The sequence below is a fragment of the Crassostrea angulata genome, chromosome 8, assembly GCF_025612915.1.
Source record: "Crassostrea angulata isolate pt1a10 chromosome 8, ASM2561291v2, whole genome shotgun sequence".
Taxonomy (NCBI): Eukaryota; Metazoa; Mollusca; class Bivalvia; order Ostreida; family Ostreidae; genus Magallana; species Magallana angulata.
The window spans coordinates 26,886,566-26,906,565 of record NC_069118.1 but is presented as its reverse complement, the minus strand read 5'-3'; the positions used below and the strand labels follow the sequence as shown (position 1 = coordinate 26,906,565).

The 20,000-nt window shown below is 29.7% G+C and overlaps 3 long non-coding RNA genes across 3 annotated transcripts in view; all 3 read left to right on the top strand.

The window, feature by feature from the left end:
• Nucleotides 1-369, top strand: part of LOC128157788 (uncharacterized) — a 10,444-nt gene extending 10,075 nt beyond the window's left edge. Inside the window, exon 5 of the long non-coding RNA XR_008239861.1 lies at nucleotides 14-369. This is a non-coding gene — a long non-coding RNA (uncharacterized LOC128157788). The remainder of the gene's footprint in view (nucleotides 1-13) is intronic.
• A 2,229-nt stretch (nucleotides 370-2,598) lies between these two features.
• Nucleotides 2,599-14,397, top strand: LOC128160160 (uncharacterized). Its single transcript, XR_008240245.1, has 4 exons — nucleotides 2,599-2,673; nucleotides 10,331-10,413; nucleotides 13,431-13,516; nucleotides 13,982-14,397. It is a non-coding gene; the product is annotated as an uncharacterized LOC128160160 (long non-coding RNA).
• Nucleotides 14,398-16,180: 1,783 nt separating this feature from the next.
• LOC128160073 (uncharacterized) overlaps nucleotides 16,181-20,000 on the top strand; it is a 10,417-nt gene continuing 6,597 nt past the window's right edge. Inside the window, exon 1 of the long non-coding RNA XR_008240232.1 lies at nucleotides 16,181-16,504. This is a non-coding gene — a long non-coding RNA (uncharacterized LOC128160073). The remainder of the gene's footprint in view (nucleotides 16,505-20,000) is intronic.

The window sequence follows — 20,000 nt, the reverse complement described above, 5'->3', positions numbered from 1 at the left end:
TTTTGTGTTGCAGCACCAGTGTTCAGACATAGGTTAACTTCCTAGATAGACGATTGAGGACCAATAGTGTCAACAGAAAAAAATCATGCCATGAATATTGCTTTAATCAATACTGGTTAAGAAATGATAATGAAACTCTGGTACATTTTTTATTGATCGTGTGGTTTTCATGTATTCTCCCAAAAATGAAGATATGAGAGAATTAATACACTTTTTACGTGTACATGTACGTGTAAATTCAGTACCATTGAAAGTTGGGTTATACAATGTACATATTTTGCTGTTTTAATGTTCCTAAACGATCATATTGCCTTGTTCATATTAATATTTAAATGTTTTAGTAATACTCAATAAAAAGTCATAGTCTAATGTAATGTCTTGATTACTTTCATAATCATTGATATTCATTTTTATTTAATGTATCAACATCACTACGTCAAAAAATACATGCAATACATCCAAAAAGAATTCCAGGGGGTTTATTCAGACGTTTATTTGAGTTTGTCGGGGGGGGGGGGGGGGGAGGGTCCGAGGCATATTTTTGGTAATTTTATAATGCAATTTAAAGAAATCTTAATTTTGCAAGGGGGGGGGGGGTTCAGACCCCCCTGACCTCCCTCTAGATCTTAGCATGAAATAAGCTTAGCTAATGCATGATCTTGTTTTTGTATATGCCTTGCAATATTATGTAGAAATAATCAATGTGATTGAGCATTTTGGTGTGAATAATTGCATAAATTTTTATATCATAATCTGTATTTTCACCATTAAAACTAGTGCTCTACTCAAAAGTTGTGCGGTTATTCTGTCTTTGAATAACCATACAGCTTTGGCTGAAAATGAAAGATGATGGATGCTTGTATATGCGTGTGATATACATGTACATGTAGGTAGAAGGGGCCTGTGATAGTTTTTCTCTTTCAATAACTAAACTGCCACGGTCCATTAGTTGTTCTAATAACAACATTCGGTTTTAGCTATTCAAAAATCAAAAAAAATATTTGAAAAACAAATAATTGGGTTTATCCAAAGATTTATAGGTTTGTTACATGCACTTTGAAATATTTCGCACTTTGAAAAAAATTCAAAGTGTGTTACTAGTAATTTTGGAACCAGTTAAACGCGCTTTTATTTTTTTTTCAAAGTGCGTTGATATCGTCGATATTATAAAAAACTGTTCAGGATTTGGTCCAAATAATTGATACTTTTATTGACATACAATAACTGATTGTTTTAACCTTGGTTTGATATTGTTTAGCTCAATGGGATATTTTAAAAAAAAAGAATCCAATGCATTCTCAGCTTACTTTATAAACAGTTTCTCGATTCGAATTTTTTTCTCATAAGCTTACGTAGTTTGACAATTTACACAAGAACAAATCAGGAGTTTTAAATTATCAAAATATGACATAAACTGCATCGCGTAGAAATTGCCTTTTTCCTTTTTTGTCTATGCAGCAAAATTAATGTACTTCTTATCTGATACATTGGGCTATGTCAGAAACGTTTACTTCAAGTTGGTGAATATCATACGTTTTGGATAGAAAGATAAGGGGTAGGCAACCTTCTTCCTGAAATCAATTACTAGTAAATGATGCACTGGTAATTGACCTGTATGATTGGTTAACCCACACCCACCCCCGTTCTCAAAGACGGTTAATGAGATTTACTAGTGTTAACAATTCATCATACAATCAGCAAATTAGAAATTCAATTCCAGATTTTTCTATTTAAACATATTTTTTTTAAAGTGCGTTAAGTGTTTCGATAATAAAAAATGTTGAAGTTCCATCATAACGCACTTTGAATTTTTTTTTTTCAAACTGCGTTAGCTTAGTCCTAAGTTTCACGCGTTTTATTTTTTTTAAGTGTGTACTTTTCTCAAAGTTTGTTGCCACATACGTTATTTAAAATCCACTATAAATCACAAAACTTGTGTGCTATAATTCTTTAGAAACTGTACAAAGAATGTATGGTGTATCAAATCATTTGATAATGAGAAGATGGGATAAATAAGTAAAATTAATGTAAGTAGTCAGTTTCATGTGTGTATTTCAAACCTGACAATGTAGTGAGAATCATGTGTGTCTAACTGGTGGGTCACGTGGTCTGATGTAGTGAAGTTCAGGGGAAAACCCAAATTTTTAATATAATGAATTTACGAATTATCAGCCCCCTAGGCTAATAAGAGTAGACAGTCTTTTATAAATTTGCTCAAATTTTTTCTTCACGACCCTTAGAAAATAGTGTAGTGACTTTCTGGTGAAAAGTCATGTGTAGTGAGTTTCATGTCTTTACGAGTATGTGTGTGTGTGTGTGTGTGTGTGTGTGTGTGTGTGTGTGTGTGTGTGTGTGTGTGTGTGTGTGTGTTTGTAAGCACCTGAATACCACTACACTAGTATGAATACACACGTTTTATCCCACTACATTTTTTCTTCCCACTACATGCACCCGTGTAGTGGGAAGTAAAATCATTCGGAAACGTTATTTCTCATCGTACTTGATTCAAAAAATATAAAATCGTACTATGTTTGGGTTTCCGGTGTGTATGTGAATTTTTTTTACACGCATCGTGGAGTCCATAAGAGTACTTTACACACTTTCCTCCATTGGATATAAATAGCGCATGCGCAATCGGAACTTCCTATTCGAAGATGGAAATAATTGTTTACAGTAAGTATCATTTTTTTCTTCGATATCTAGGGAATTATATCATTCTATTCTAAAAGATAAATCTGGTAAACGACTATAACAAGGTCAGGCATTGTCTTTCCTGTTAAGTTTTTCACTGATAAGAGAACACGAGATCTAATTTTGACATCATGCGATTGCCATATTCATAATCAAAGAAGGGATCGTAACTTATTTAGAATTAAAATGTGTCTATTTTATTTCAAGATTTATTTAATAATGGAACAGATTATTACTTATATTTTAAGGGATATATCAGTACCTTCTTAGTGGCCGAAATTCGGCCCTATTCCTAATCAAAAATAGGTGATATTACTCTCAATTTAGCGGTATTTTTCCCAACTGGTTAACACTGAGCCTATATTTAATTCTTTTAAATAAATAATATGTATTAAAAGCAAAATATGTGATCTTTAAACCTCAATCAGCAAAGCTTTTTATCACAATACCTGTTTTAAAAACATTCTGTAAACAATGCTAACTTTTAATCCTAATTTCCTCTATCTTTCTAAAAAATCGTAATGCTGTGTTCTGTGGAATCGTTATGCTGTTTCCACATACATGTACTTGATTGAAATTTGAGTAAAATAAAATGAAATAAGCATCATGAGTTATTTTGGATATAAATTTGATTTCAATTAGTGATATGTATTCTTTCATCAAAGGGCAGTACATATACATCAACGATTTTTTTTCTGGTTATTAGAATCAGATTTCTGGTAAAATACCTTTTCAATTGTACAATTTCATTAAAAATACGGATGAATTACGTTACATATATTAATACAAACATATTAGGGAAAGTTACTTTAAAAAAGTGATTTAGTAGGAAATACCGATTTTTTATTATTAAAATGAAAAGTATGAGTTTTCTCATGGGGTTAAATTTCAAAATAAATGATATTTTACTTAAGGTAATGGTGTTTATTTCTTTATATTAGTATGATCTAAGATAATTTTGGGTACATATAATGATCCAAAAAGATTTAGAGGGTTCCCTAAGTGATTAAGTGTACAGATTGATTTTAGAACGTTAAAATGAAAAGTACAGGTTTCCTCATTGGGGTCTAAGTTCAATAGGAAAGGATTTTTACTTAAACTATTGATGATTATTTCTTAACATTAGTGTAGTTTAGGATAAATTAGGGTACAAATATTGATTAAAACAGATTTAGATGGTTTCCTAAGTGAATAAGTATACTGAATTCATAACGTTTGAATTAAAATTATGGGTTTCTTCATGGGAGTCTAAGTTCAATAGAAAAGGATTTTTACTTCAACTAATGGAGATTATTTCTTAGTATTAGTGTAATTTAAGATAAATTAAGATACAGATATTGATTAAAAAAATTTAGGGGGGGGGGGGGTTCCTAAATAAATACTATACTGATTTTAAAACGTTAAAATGAAAATTAAGGGTTTCCTTATGGAAGTCTAAGTTCAATAGGAAAAGATTTTTACTTAAACTAATGATGATTATTTCTTAACATTAGTGTAGTTTAAGATAAATTAGGGCACAAATATTGATTGAAAAAGATTCAGGGGGTGTATTAAGTGATCAAGTATACTGATTTTGTAACGTTAAAATGAAAAATATGGGTTTCCTATTGGGAGTCTACATTTAACAGGAAAGGATTTAACTTACACTAATGGTGATTAGTTCTTAGTATTAGTGTAATTTAGGATAAATTAGGGTACAAATATTGATTGAAAAAGATTTAAGGGGTTTCCTTAGTGATTTAGTATACTGATTTAAGAGCATTAAAATGAAAAATATAAGTTTCCTCATGGGGGTCTAAGTTCAATAGGAAAAGATTTTTACTTAAATTAATGATGATTATTTCTTAACATTAGTGTAGTTTAGGATAAATTAGGGTACAAATATTGATTGAAAAAGATTTAGACGGTTTCCTAAGTGAATAAGTATACTGAATTCATAACGTTAAAATGAAAATTAAGGGTTTCCTTATGGAAGTCTAAGTTTAATAGGAAAATTTTTTTACTTAAACTAATGAGGATTAATTCATAGTATTAGTGTAATTAAAGATAAATTAGGATACAAATATTGATTGAAACAGATTTAGGGGGTGTCCTAAGTGATTTAGTTTACTGATTTTATAACGTTAAAATGAAAATTATGGGTTTCTTCATGGGAGTCTAAGTTCAATAGAAAAGGATTTTTACTTCAACTAATGGAGATTATTTCTTAGTATTAGTGTAATTTAAGATAAATTAGGATACAGATATTGATTAAAAAAATTTAGGGGTGGGGATTCCTAAATAAATACTCTACTGATTTTAAAACGTTAAAATGAAAATTAAGGGTTTCCTTATGGAAGTCTAAGTTCAATAGGAAAAGATTTTTACTTAAACTAATGAGGATTAATTCATAGTATTTGTGCAATTTAAGATAAATTAGGGCTCAAATATTGATTGAAAAAGATTTAGGGGGTGTATTAAGTGATCAAGTATACTGATTTTATAACGTTAAAATGAAAAATATGGGTTTCCTATTGGGAGTCTACATTTAACAGGAAAGGATTTAACTTACACTAATGGTGATTATTTCTTAGTAATAGTGTAATTTAGGATAAATTAGGGTACAAATATTGATTGAAAAAGATTTAAGGGGTTTCCTTAGTGATTTAGTATACTGATTTAAGAGCGTTAAAATGAAAATATAAGTTTCCTCATTGGGGTCTAAGTTCAATAAGAAAAGATTTTTACTTAAACTAATGATGATTATTTCTTAACATTAGTGTAGTTTAGGATAAATTAGGGTACAAATATTGATTGAAAAAGATTTAGACGGTTTCCTAAGTGAATAAGTATACTGAATTCATAACGTTAAAATGAAAATTAAGGGTTTCCTTATGGAAGTCTAAGTTTAATAGGAAAATTTTTTTACTTAAACTAATGAGGATTAATTCATAGTATTAGTGTAATTAAAGATAAATTAGGATACAAATATTGATTGAAACAGATCTAGGGGGTGTCCTAAGTGATTTAGTTTACTGATTTTATAAAGTTAAAATGAAAATTATGGGTTTCTTCATGGGAGTCTAAGTTCAATAGAAAAGGATTTTTACTTCAACTAATGGAGATTATTTCTTAGTATTAGTGTAATTTAAGATAAATTAGGATACAGATATTGATTAAAAAAATTAAGGGGGGGGGGGGTCCTAAATAAATACTCTACTGATTTTAAAACGTTAAAATGAAAATTAAGGGTTTCCTTATGGAAGTCTAAGTTCAATAGGAAAAAATTTTTACTTAAACTAATGAGGATTAATTCATAGTATTTGTGCAATTTAAGATAAATTAGGGCACAAATATTGATTGAAACAGATTTAGGGGGTGTCCTAAGTGATCAAGTATACTGATTTTATAACGTTAAAATGAAAATTATGGGTTTCCTATTGGGAGTCTAAATTTAACAGGAAAGGATTTAACTTACACTAATGGTGATTATTTCTTAGTATTAGTGTAATTTAGGATAAATTAGGGTACAAATATTGATTGAAAAAGATTTAAACGGTTTCCTTAGTGATTTAGTATACTGATTTAAGAGTGTTAAAATGAAAATATAAGTTTCCTCATTGGGGTCTAAGTTCAATAAGAAAAGATTTTTACTTAAACTAATGATGATTATTTCTTAACATTAGTGTAGTTTAGGATAAATTAGGGTACAAATATTGATTGAAGAAGATTTAGACGGTTTCCTAAGTGAATAAGTATACTGAATTCATAACGTTAAAATGAAAATTAAGGGTTTCCTTATGGAAGTCTAAGTTTAATAGAAAAGATTTTTACTTAAACTAATGATGATTAATTCATAGTATTAGTGTAATTTAAGATAAATTAGGATACAAATATTGATTGAAAAAGATGTAGGGGGTGTCCTAAGTGATTTAGTTTACTGATTTTATAACGTTAAAATGTAAATTATGGGTTTCCTCATGGGAGTCTAAATTTAACAGGAAAGGATTTAACTTACACTAATGGTGATTATTTCTTAGCATTGGTGTCATTTAGGATAAATTAGGGTACAAATATTGATTGAAAAAGATTTAAGGGGTTTCCTTAGTGATTAAGTATACTGATTGAAGAGTGTTAAAATGAAAAGTATGAGTTTCCTCATGGGGGTCTAAGTTCAATAGGAAAGGATTTTTATAAAACCTAATGGAGATTATTTCTTAACATTAGTGTAATTAAGGATAAATTAGGGTACAAATATTGATTGAAAAAGATTTAGGGGGTGTCCTAAGTGAATAAGTATACTGAATTCATAACGCTTGAATTAAAGTTATGGGTTTCTTCATGGGAGTCTAAGTTCAATAGAAAAGGATTTTTACTTCAACTAATGGAGATTATTTCTTAGTATTAGTGTAATTTAAGATAAATTAGGATACAGATATTGATTAAAAAAATTTAGGGGGGGGGGGGTCCTAAATAAATACTATACTGATTTTAGAACGTTTAAATGAAAATTAAGGGTTTCCTTATGGAAAGTCTAAGTTCAATAGGAAAATATTTTTACTTAAACTTATGATGATTAATTCATAGTATTTGTGTAATTTAAGATAAATTAGGTTACAAATATTGATTGAAACAGATTTAGGGGGTGTCCTAAGTGATCAAGTATACTGATTTTATAACGTTAAAATGAAAATTATGGGTTTCCTATTGGGAGTCTAAATTTAACAGGAAAGGATTTAACTTACACTAATGGTGATTAGTTCTTAGTATTAGTGTAATTTAGGATAAATTAGGGTACAAATATTGATTGAAAAAGATTTAAGGGGTTTCCTAAGTGATTTAGTATACGGATTTAAGAGTGTTAAAATGAAAAGTATGAGTTCCTCATGGGGGTCTAAGTTCAATAGGAAAAGATTTTTACTTAAACTAATGGAGAGTATTTCTTAGTATTAGTGTAATTTAAGATAAATTAGGATACAGATATTGATTAAAAAAATTTAGGGGGGGTTTCCTAAATAAATACTATACTGATTTTAAAACGTTAAAATGAAAATTAAGGGTTTCCTTATGGAAGTCTAAGTTCAATAGGAAAAGATTTTTACTTAAACTAATGATGATTAATTCATAGTATTAGTGTAATTTAAGATAAATAAGGGTACAAATATTGATTGAAAAAGATTTAGGGGGTGTCCTAAGTGATCAAGTATACTGATTTTATAATGTAAAATGTAAATTATGGGTTTCCTCATGGGAGTCTAAATTTAACAGGAAAGGATTTAACTTACACTAATGGTGATTATTTCTTAGTATTGGTGTAATTTAGGATAAATTAGGGTACAGATATTGATTGAAAAAGATTTAAGGGGTTTCCTAAGTGATTTAGTATACTGATTTAAGAGTGTTAAAATGAAAAGTATGAGTTTCCTCATGGGGGTCTAAGTTCAATAGGAAAGGATTTTTACATAAACTAATAATGAATATTTCCTAGTTTTAGTGTAGTTTAGGATAAATTAGGGTACAAATATTGATTGAAAAAGATTTAAGGGGTTTACTAAGTGAATAACTATACTGAATTCATAACGTTTAAATTAAAATTATTGGTTTCCCATGGGAGTCCAAGTTTAATAGGAAAGGATTTTTACTTATACTAATGATGAATATTTCTTACCATTAGTGTAATTTAGGATAAATTAGGATACAAATATTGACTGAAAAAAAATCTAAGGGGTTTTCTAAGTGAAAACATACTGATTTTAGAACGTTAAAATAATAAGAATGGTTTTTCTAATGAGGTCTTAGTTCAATAGGAAAGAACTTTTACTTAAACTAATGGTGATTATTTCTTAGTGTTAATGTAGTTTAGGATAAATTAGGGTACAAATATTGATTGAAATAGATTTTAGGGGTTTCCTAAGTGAATAAGTATACAGATTTTAGAACGTTCAAATGAAAAATATGGGTTTCCTCGTGGGAGTCCAAGTTCAATAGGAAAGAATTTTTATTTAAACAAATGATGAACATTTCTTAGCATTAGTGTAATTTAGAATAAATTAGGGTACAAATATTCACTAAAAAAAAGTTTAAGGGGTTTCCTAAGTAAAAACGTACTGATTTTAGAACGTTAAAATAGAAAGTATGGTTTTTCTCATGGGGGTCTACGTTCAATAGGAAGGAACTTTTACTTTAACTTATGGTGAATATTTCTAAGTGTTAATGTAGTTTAGGATATATTAGGGTACAAATATTGATTGAAACTGATTTTAGGGGTTCCTAAGTGAATAAGTAGACTGAATTCATTATGTTGAATTAAAAATATGGGTTTCCTCATGAGAGTCAAAGTTCAATAGAAAAGGATTTTTACTTAAACTAATGGTTATTATTTCTTAGTATTAGTGTAATTTAGGATAAATTAGGGTACAAATATTGATTGAAAAAGAATGAAGGGTTTCCTTAGTGATTAAGTATACTGATTTTATAACATTAAAATGAAAATTATGAGTTTCCTCATGGGAGTCCAAGTTCAATAGGAATGGATTTTGACTTAAACCAATGATTATTTTTTCTTAGTGTTAATGTTATAAAGTATAAATTAAGGAATAAATATTGACTTAAATATATTTAGGGGGTTTCTGAAGTGAATATTAAGTATACTGATTTTAGAACGTTAAATGAAAATTATGGGTTTCCTCATGCGACTCTAAATTTAACAGGAAAGGATTTTACATAAACTAGTTGTGATTATTATTTAGTATTAGTGTAATTAAAGATAAATTAGGATACAAAAATTGATTGAAAAAGATTTAAGGGGTTTCCTATGTGATCAAGTATACTGAGTTTAGAACGTTAAAATGAAAAGTGTGGGTTTCTTCATAAGGGGTTTAAGTTCAACAGGAAAGGATTTTCACTTAAACTAATGGTTATTTTTTCTTAGTAATAGTGTAATTTAGGATAAATTAGGGTACAAATATTGATTGAAAATGATTTAAGGGGTTTCTTTAGTGATTTAGTTTACTGATTTTATAACGTTAAAATGAAAAGAATGATTTTCCTCATGGGTGAGTAAGTTCAATAGGAAAGGATTTTTACTTAAACTAATGGTAATTATTACATAGTATTTGTGTAATTTAGGATAAATAAGGGTACACATATTGCTTTAAATAAATTTAGGGAGTTTCCTAAGTGATCAAGTATTCTGAATTTATAGCGTATAAATTTACTCATGGGGGTCTAAGTTCTAGTAGGAAAGAATTTTTACTTAAACTAATGGTGAATATTTCTTAGTGTTAATGTAATTTAAGATAAATCAGGGTAGAAGTAAAAATCCAAGAATATTTATGAGGTTTTTGGAGTGAATAAGTAAACTGAATTTTTAACGATGAAATGAAAAGCATGGGTTTCCTCATGGAGGTCTATTTAGTTCAATAGGAAAGGATTTTTATTTAAACTATAATGGTGATATAGGTTTCTTTTTTAAATAATCAATTACATGTACATAATATGTACTGATTTTTTCAAGTTAAAAGCAAAAGATATTGGTTTCCTCATGGGGGTCCAATACTATACAAAAGGATTATTTTATATACTCACGGTGATTATTTCGTTGCATTAATGAACTCAACATGTAACCGATATTATTCTTCTTTTTTACATTTTCTTTTAGAGACTCTCAAAACCAAAAATTTTGTTTGCAAATAGTAACTGATGTGCCTTATGATGTAAATTTTGGATATTGTGCTTTTCCAGGTAATGAACAATTTTTTTTTCTTATTGTAAACAAACACATGCTTAAGAGAGAGAGAGAGAGAGAGAGAGAGAGAGAGAGAAATTAGATTGAAGGGGAGAAATAGTGAGATGACTTAATACAACTTATTTGTATAAATGAAGTAATTTTTTTTATTTAGATAGTTTACCTGAATGTCACTACATGCGTGTAAATAACTAAATGTGATGTCAATTTGAAAGAGAAAGAGAGAAGTCGATAGACACTAAGTTTGATTTAAAGGAATTAGATTGGAAGGGAGAGATGAAGAGAGAGAGAGAGAGGAATTATTGAAAAAAAAAAAATGAAGCATTTTTTCTATTTAGATATAATACACGAATGTCACTACATATGTGTAAATAACTAAATGTAATGTCTATTTGAAAAAAGTCAGAAAACTTGATAGAAAATAAGAAACAAAGGAATTCGATTGGAAGGGAGAGAGGAAGTGAGAGGACTTATTACAACTTTTTGTTTTAAGTGAGGCAATTTTTTTCTATTGAGATACTTTACCTGAATGTCACTACGTGTGTGTAAATAACTAAATGTTATGTCAATTTGAAATAGAGAGACAGATAACTTAATACAAAATATGAGTAAAAAAATCAGATTGGAAGGGAGAGAAGAAGATAGAGGACATGTTTTTTGTTCAAATGAAGCAATTTTTTTCTTTAAAAATGTTTGCCTGAATGTCACCACATGAGTGTAAATAACTAAATGTGGTGTTAATTTGAGAGAGAGAGAGAGAGAGAGAGAGAGAGAGAGAGAGAGAGAGAGAGAGAGAGAGAAGTTGATAGAAACTAAGTTTGATTTAAAGGAATTAGATTGGAAGGGAGAGAGGAAGAGAGAGGAATTATTAACATTTTGTTTAAACAAAGCATGTTTTTCAATTTAGATATTTTACCTGAATGTCACTACATGTGTGTAAATAACTAAATGTGATGTCTTTTTTAAAAAAGTCAGAGAAATAGATATAAATTTAGAGATAAAGGAATTAGATCAAAAGGGAGAAAGGAAGTGAGAGGACTTATTACAACTTTTTGTTTAAGTGAAGCAATTTTTTTTATGGAGATACTTTACCTGAATGTCACTACATGTGTGTTAATAACTAAATGGAATGGCAATTTGAGAGAGAGAGAGAGAGAGAGAGAGAGAGAGAGAGAGAGAGAGAGAGAGAGAGAGCTTAATAGAAAATAAGAGAGAAAGAAATCAGTTTGGTAAAGAGAGAGAGATAGATAGAGGATGTATTAAAACATTTTATTCAAATGAAACAATTTTTTTCTTTTGACATTTTTAGCCTGAATGTCACTACATGAGTGTAAATTACTAAATGTGGTGTTAATATGAAAAAGAGAGAGAGAGAGAAAGAGAGAGATGTCAATAAGAAATATAAGATAAAAATGTCAGAGTGGAGGGGAGAAAGGAACTGAAATGACTTAATACAACTTTTTTGTATAAATGAAGTAATTTTTCTATTTAGATACTTTACCTGAATGTCACTACACACGTGTAAATAAAGATAAAGGAGTTAGATCGAAAGGGAGAGAGGAAGTGAGAGGACTTATTAACATTTTGTTTAAGTGAAGCAATTTTTGTTATGGAGATACTTTACCTGAATGTCACTACATGTGTGTTAATAACTAAATGGAATGGCAATTTGAAAAGGAGAGAGAGAGAGAGAGAATTTAATAGAAAATAAGAGAGAAAGAAATCAGTTCGGTAGAGAAACAGAAAGATAGAGTATGTATTAAAACTTTTTGTTCAAATGAAGCAATTTTTTTGCCTGAATATCACTACATGAGTGTAAATTACTAAATGTGATGTTAATATGAGAGAGAGACAGAGAGAGAGAGAGAGAGAGAGAAAGAGAGAGAGAGAGAGAGATCAAAAGGAAATAGAAGATAAAGAAATCAGCTTAGGGGAAAGATAGGAAGTGAGACTTAATACAACTTTTTTGTATAAATGAAGTAATTTTTCTATTTAGATACTTTACCAGAATGTCACTACACGCATGTAAATAACTAAATGTGATGTCAATTTGAGAGAGAGAGAGAGAGAGAGAGAGAGAGAGAGAGAGAGGGAGAGAGAGAGAGAGAGAGACACTAAGTTAGATTTAAAGGAATTAGATTGGAAGGGAGAGAGGAAGAGAGAGGAATTATAAAATTTTGTTTAAATAAAGCATGTTTTTCAATTTAGATATTTTACCTGAATGTCACTACATGTGTGTAAATAACGACATGTGATGTATGTTTGAAAAAGTCAGAGAAATTGATAGAAATTAAGAGATAAAGGAATTAGATCGAAAGGGAGAGAGGAAGTAGGAGGACTTATTACAGCTTTTTCTTCAAAGGAGGCATTTTCTTTTTTATTTATTAAGGTACTTTACCTGAATGTCACTACGTGTGTGTAAATAATGAAAAGTAATGTTCATTTAAAAGAGAGAAAGAAGTTGATAGAAAATAAGTTAAAGATAAAGAAATTAAAGCGGAAGAGAGAGGAAGTGAGAGGACTTATTAAAACATTTTGTTTAAATCAAGGGATTTTTGTTCTATTGAGATACTTTACCTGAATGTCACTACATGTGTGTAAATAACTAAATGTGATGGCAATTAGAGAGAAAGAGAGAGAGAGAGCGAGAGAGAGAGAGAGAGAGAGAGAGAGAAAAGTCAGTGAAATTGATAGAAACAAAGTTAGAAACCAAGACATTTTTGCAGAAGGTAGAGAGGGGGTGAGAGGACTTATAAAAGAAATGTGTTCAAATGAGAGAGAGAGAAAGAGAGAGAGAGAGAGAGAGAGAGAGAGAGAGAGAGAGACAGATAGAGAGAGAGAGAGAGAATGTAGAACATAATAACAGCTACAATATTTGAACACTTTTATAAAGGTCAATTATACATTTCTAAAAACTTCCTTGTATAACAAAACATAACCTTTTTTTATAAAGAGTAAAAAAAAGTAAACAAAATGTTGTTTTTTTATGTTTATTGTTGTCTTATGCTTTCAGGAAAAATATCCAAGCTACATGAGGTTTCCTGAGAAAAGTGTTTGTCTCACATGGAAAAGCCATTGTCTAAGATTATACATATTAAGGTAAATGTATAAATTAAATGTTCTTTCTTAAAAAGAAATAAGCAAGAGAGAGAGAGAGACAGAGAGAGAGAGAGAGAGAGAGATTATTATCTATATTATATTATATTATTTATATATATGTCATAGAGTGTAGAGCGGATACGATGCCCCTGTGAACTGAGTTAAGGCATTAAAAAAAATTGAGAGATAGGGAAAAGTTAAAATAGTGAGAGAGGGAGATAGTGTGTGAATTTAAAGTTTAAAGTGAATTTTTAACTTAATTGTGTTTTTTTTTTGATAGTTATGAGAGAGAGGGACAGAGAGAGAGAAAGAGAAAGATAGAGAGAGAGAGAGAGAGAGAGAGAGTGAGTAGTGATACCTTTTAGTATTGCATAAAATCTGAAAAAAGTCACTTAAAAGTCTTGCTTTACAGAGATGAAACACATTCTCAGAATTTGTATTTTGACAAGTATTTTTGTGTTGCAGCACCAGTGTTCAGACAAAGGTTAACTTCCTAGATAGACGATTGAGGACCAATAGTGTCAACGGAAAAAAATCTACGCCATGAATATTGCTTTAAGTAATACTGGTTTAGAAATGATAATGAAATTCTGGTACATTTTTTATTGATCGTGTGGTTTCATGTATTCTCCCAAAATGATGATATGAGAGAATCAATACACTTTTTACGTGTACATGTACGTGTAAATTCAGTATCATTGAAAGTTGGGTTATACAATGTACATATTTTGCTGTTTTAATGTTTCTAAACGATCATATTGCCTTGTTCATATTAATATTTAGATGTTTTAGAAATACTCAATAAAAAGTCAGAGTCTAATGTTATGTCTTAATTACTTTCATAATCATTGATATTCATTTTTATTTAATGTATCAACATCACTACGTCAAAAAAATACATGCGCGGATCCAAAAAAACTTCAGGGGGGTCGGACGGTTATTTGAGTTTGTCCGGAGGGGGGGGGGGGGGTCCCAGGCATATTTTTTGGTAATTTTATAACGTAATTTAAAGAAATTTGAATTTTGCAAGGGGGGGTGGGGGTCCAGACCCCCCTGACCTCCCTCTAGATCCTAGCATGAAATAAGCTTAGCTAATGCATGATCTTGTTTGTGTATATGCCTTGCAATATTATGTAGAAATAATCCATGTGATTGAGCATTTTGGTGTGAATAATTGCATGAATTTTTATATCATAATCTGTAATTTCACTATTAAAACTAGTGTTCTACTCAGTAGTTGTGCCGTCATTCTGTGTTTAAATAACCATACAGCTTTGGCTGAAAATGAAAGATGATGGATGCATGTATATGCGTGTGATATACATGTACATGTAGGTAGAAGTGGCCTGTGATAGGATTTCTCTTTCAATAACTAAACTGCCACGGTCCATTAGTTGTTCTAATAACAACATTCGGTTTTAGCTATTCAAAAATCAAAAAAATAATTGAAAAACAAATAATTGGGTTTATTCAAAGATTTATAGGTTTGTTACATGCACCTTGAAATATTTCGCACTTTGAAAATAAATCAAAGTGTGTTACTAGTAATTTTGGAACCAGTTAAACGCGCTTTTAATTTTTTTTCAAAGTGCGTTGATATCGTCGATATTTTAAAAAACTGTTCAGAATTTGGTCCAAATAATTGATACTTTTATTGACATACAATAACTGATTGTTTTAACCTTGGTTTGATATTGTTTAGCTCAATGGGGCATTCTCACTTATTCTTACTTTATAAACAGTTCTCGATTAGAATTTTTTTCTCATAAGCTTACGTAGTTTGACAATTTACACAAGAACAAATCAGGAGTTTTAAATTATCCAAATATGACATAAACTGCATCGCGTAGCAATTGCCTTTTCCTTTTTTGTCTATGCAGCAAAATTAATGTACTTCTTATCTGATACATTGGGCTATATCAGAAACGTTTACTTCAAGTTGCTGAATATCATACGTTTTGGATAGAAAGATAAGGGGTAGGCAACCTTCTTCCTGAAATCAATTATTAGTAACTGATGCACTGGTTATTGACCTGTATGATTGGTTAACCCACACCACCCCCGTTCTCAAAGACGGTTAATGAGATTTACTAGTGTTAACAATTCATCATACGATATTAAAAAAAAATGTTGAAGTTCCTTCATAACGCACTTTGAATTTTTTTTTTTCAAACTGTGTTTGCTTAGTCCTAAGTATAACGCGTTTTAATTTTTTAAGTGTGTACTTTTCTCAAAGTGCGTTGCCACATACGTCATTTAAAATCCATTATAAATCACAAAACTTGTGTGCTATAATTCTTTAGAAACTGTACAAAGAATGTATGGTGTATCAAATCATTTGATAATGAGAAGATGGGACAAATAAGTAAAATTAAGTAGTCAGTTTCATGTGTGTATTTCAAACCTGACAATGTAGTGAGAATCATGTGTGTCTAACTGGTGGGTCACGTGGTCTGATGTAGTGGAGTTCAGGGGGAAACCCAAATTTTTAATATAATTAATTTACGAATTATCAGCCCCCTAGGCTAATAAGAGTAGACAGTCTTTTATAAATTTGCTCAAATTTTTTCTTCACGACCCTTAGAAAATAGAGTAGTGACTTTCTGGTGAAAAGTCATGTGTAGTGAGTTTCATGTCTTTACAAGTATGTGTGTGTGTGTGTGTGTGTGTGTGTGTGTGTGTGTGTTTGTAAGCACCTGAATACCACTACACGAGTATGAATACACACGTTTTATCCCACTACATTTTTTCTTCCCACTACATGCACCCGTGTAGTGGGAAGTAAGATCGTTCGGAAACGTTATTTCTCATCGTACTTGATTCAAAAAATATAAAATCGTACTATGTTTGGGTTTCCGGTGTGTATGTGGATTTTTTTACACGCATCGTGGAGTCCATAAGAGTACTTTACACACTTTCCTCCATTGGATATAAATAGCGCATGCGCAATCGGAACTTCCTACTCGAGGATGGAAATAATTGTTTACAGTAAGTATCATTTTTTCTTTGACATATAGGGAATTATATCATTCTATTCTAATAGATAAATCTGGTAAACGACTATAACAAGGTCAGGCATTGTCTTTCCTGTTAAATTTTTCACTGATAAGAGAACACGAGATCTAATTTTGACATCATGCGAATGCCATATTCATAATCAAAGAAGGAATCGTAACTTATTTAGAATTAAAATGTGTCTATTTTATTTCAAGATTTATTTAATTATGGAACAGATTATTACTTATATTTTAAGGGATATATCAGTACCTTCTTAGTGGCCGAAATTCGGCCCCATTCCTAATCAGAAATAGGTGATATTTCCTCAATTTAGCGGTATTTTTTCACAACTGGTTAACACTGAGTCTATATTTAATTCTTTCAAATAAATAATATGTATTAAAAGCAAAATGTGTGATCTTTTAACCTCAATCAGCATAGCTTTTATCGTTATACCTGTTTAAAAACATTCTGTAAACATTGCCAACTTTTAATCCTAATTTCCTCTATCTTTCTAAAAATCATAATGCTGTGTTCTGTGGAATCGTAATGCTGTTTCCACATACATGTACTTGATTGATATACCTTTTCAATTGTACAATTTCATTAAAAAAAACGGATAAATTACGTTACATAATTATATTAAAAGAAACATATTTAATATAATTTCAAAATAAATGATATTTACATAAGCTAATGGTGATTATTTCTTAATATTAGTACGATCTGAGATAAATTTGGGTACAGATAATGATCCAAAAAGATTTAGAGGGTTTCCTAAGTGATTAAGTGTACAGATTGATTTTAAAACGTTAAAATGAAAAGTACAGGTTTCCTCATTGGGGTTTAAGTTCAATAGGAAAGGATTTTTACTTAAACTAATGATGATTATTTCTTAACATTAGTGTAGTTTACGATAAATTAGGGTACAACTATTGATTGAAAAAGATTTAGATGGTTTCCTAAGTGAATAACAATACTGAATTCATAACGTTTAAATTAAAATTATGGGTTTCTTCATGGGAGTCTAAGTTCAATAGGAAAGGATTTTTACTTAAACTAATGGCGATTATTTCTTAGTATTAGTGTAATTTAAGATAAATTAGGATACAAATATTGATTTTAAAAATTAAGGGGGGGGGGGTTCCTATACAAATACTATACTGATTTTAGAATGTTTAAATGAAAATTAAGGGTTTCCTTATGGAAGTCTAAGTTCAATAGGAAAGGATTTTTCCTTAAACTAATGATGATTAATTCATAGTATTAGTGTAATTTAGGATAAATAAGGGTCAAATATTGATTGAAAAAGATTAAGGGGGTGTCGTAAGTGATCAAGTATACTGATTTTATAACGTTAAAATGAAATGTATGGGTTTCCTCATGGGAGTCTAAATTTAACAGAAAAGGATTTAACTTACACTAATGGTGATTATTTCTTAGTATTAGTGTAAGTTAGGATAAATTAGGGTACAAATATTGATTGAAAAAGATTTAAGGGGTTTCCTAAGTGATTTAGTATACTGATTTAAGAGCGTTAAAATGAAAAATATAAGTTTCCTCATGGGGGTCTAAGTTCAATAGGAAAGGATTTTTACTCAAACTAATGATGATTATTTCTTAACATTAGTGTATTTGAGGATAAATTAGGGTACAAATATTGATTGAAAAAGATTTAGATGGTTTCCTAAGTGAATAACAATACTGAATTCATAACGTTTAAATCAAAATTATGGGTTTCTTCATGGGAGTCTAAGTTCAATAGGAAAGGATTTTTACTTAAACTAATGGCGATTATTTCTTAATATTAGTGTAATTTAAGATAAATTAGGATACAAATATTGATTTTAAAAATTAAGGGGGGGGGGTCTCCTAAATAAATACTATACTGATTTTAGAACGTTAAAATGAAAATTAAGGGTTTCCTTATGGAAGTCCAAGTTCAATAGGAAAGGATTTTTCCTTAAACTAATGATGATTAATTCATAGTATTAGTGTTATTTAGGATAAATTAGGGCACAAACATTGATTGCAAAAGATTTAGGGGGTGTCCTAAGTGATCAAGTATACTGATTTTATAACGTTAAAATGAAAATTATGGGTTTCCTCATGGGAGTCTAAATTTAACAGAACAGGATTTAACTTACACTAATGGTGATCATTTCTTAGTATTAGTGTAATTTAGGATAAATTAGGGTACAAATATTGATTGAAAAAGATTTAAGGGGTTTCCTAAGTGATTTAGTATACTGATTTAAGAGCGTTAAAATGAAAAATATAAGTTTCCTCATGGGGGTCTAAGTTCAATAGGAAAGGATTTTTACTCAAACTAATGATGATTATTTCTTAACATTAGTGTATTTTAGGATAAATTAGGGTACAAATATTGATTGAAAAAGATTTAAATGGTTTCCTAAGTGAATAACAATACTGAATTCATAATGTTTAAATCAAAATTATGGGTTTCTTCATGGGAGTCTAAGTTCAATAGGAAAGGATTTTTACTTAAACTAATGGCGATTATTTCTTAGTATTAGTGTAATTTAAGATAAATTAGGATACAAATATTGATTAAAAAAATTTAGGGGGGGGGGGGGTTCCTAAATATATACTATACTGATTTTAGAACGTTAAAATGAAAATTAAGGGTTTCCTTATGGAAGTCTAAGTTCAATAGGAAAGGATTTTTCCTTAAACTAATGCTGATTAATTCATAGTATTAGTGTAATTTAGGATAAATTAGGGGACAAACATTGATTGCAAAAGATTTAGGGGGTGTCCTAAGTGATCAAGTATACTGATTTTATAACGTTAAAATGAAAATTATGGGTTTCCTCATGGGAGTCTAAATTTCACAGAACAGGATTTAACTTACACTAATGGTGATCATTTCTTAGTATTAGTGTAATTTAGGATAAATTAGGGTACAAATATTGATTGAAAAAGATTTAAGGGGTTTCCTAAGTGATTTAGTATACTGATTTAAGAGCGTTAAAATGAAAAATATAAGTTTCCTCATGGGGGTCTAAGTTCAATAGGAAAGGATTTTTACTCAAACTAATGATGATTATTTCTTAACATTAGTGTATTTTAGGATAAATTAGGGTACAAATATTGATTGAAAAAGATTTAGATGGTTTCCTAAGTGAATAACAATACTGAATTCATAACGTTTAAATTAAAATTATGGGTTTCCTCATGGGAGTCTTAGTTTAATAGGAAAGGATTTTTACTTATTCTAATGTTGAATATTTCTTACCATTAGTGTAATTTAGGATAAAATAGAGTACAAACGTTGACTGAAAAAAATTTAAGGGGTTTCCTAAGTGAAAACATGCTGATTTTAGAACGTTAAAATAAAAAGTATATGGTTTTCCTCATGTGGGTCTAAGTTCAATAGGAAAAAACTTTTACTTAAACTAATGGTGATTATTTCTTAGTGTTAATGTAGTTTAGGATAAATTAGGGTACAAATATTGATTGAGAA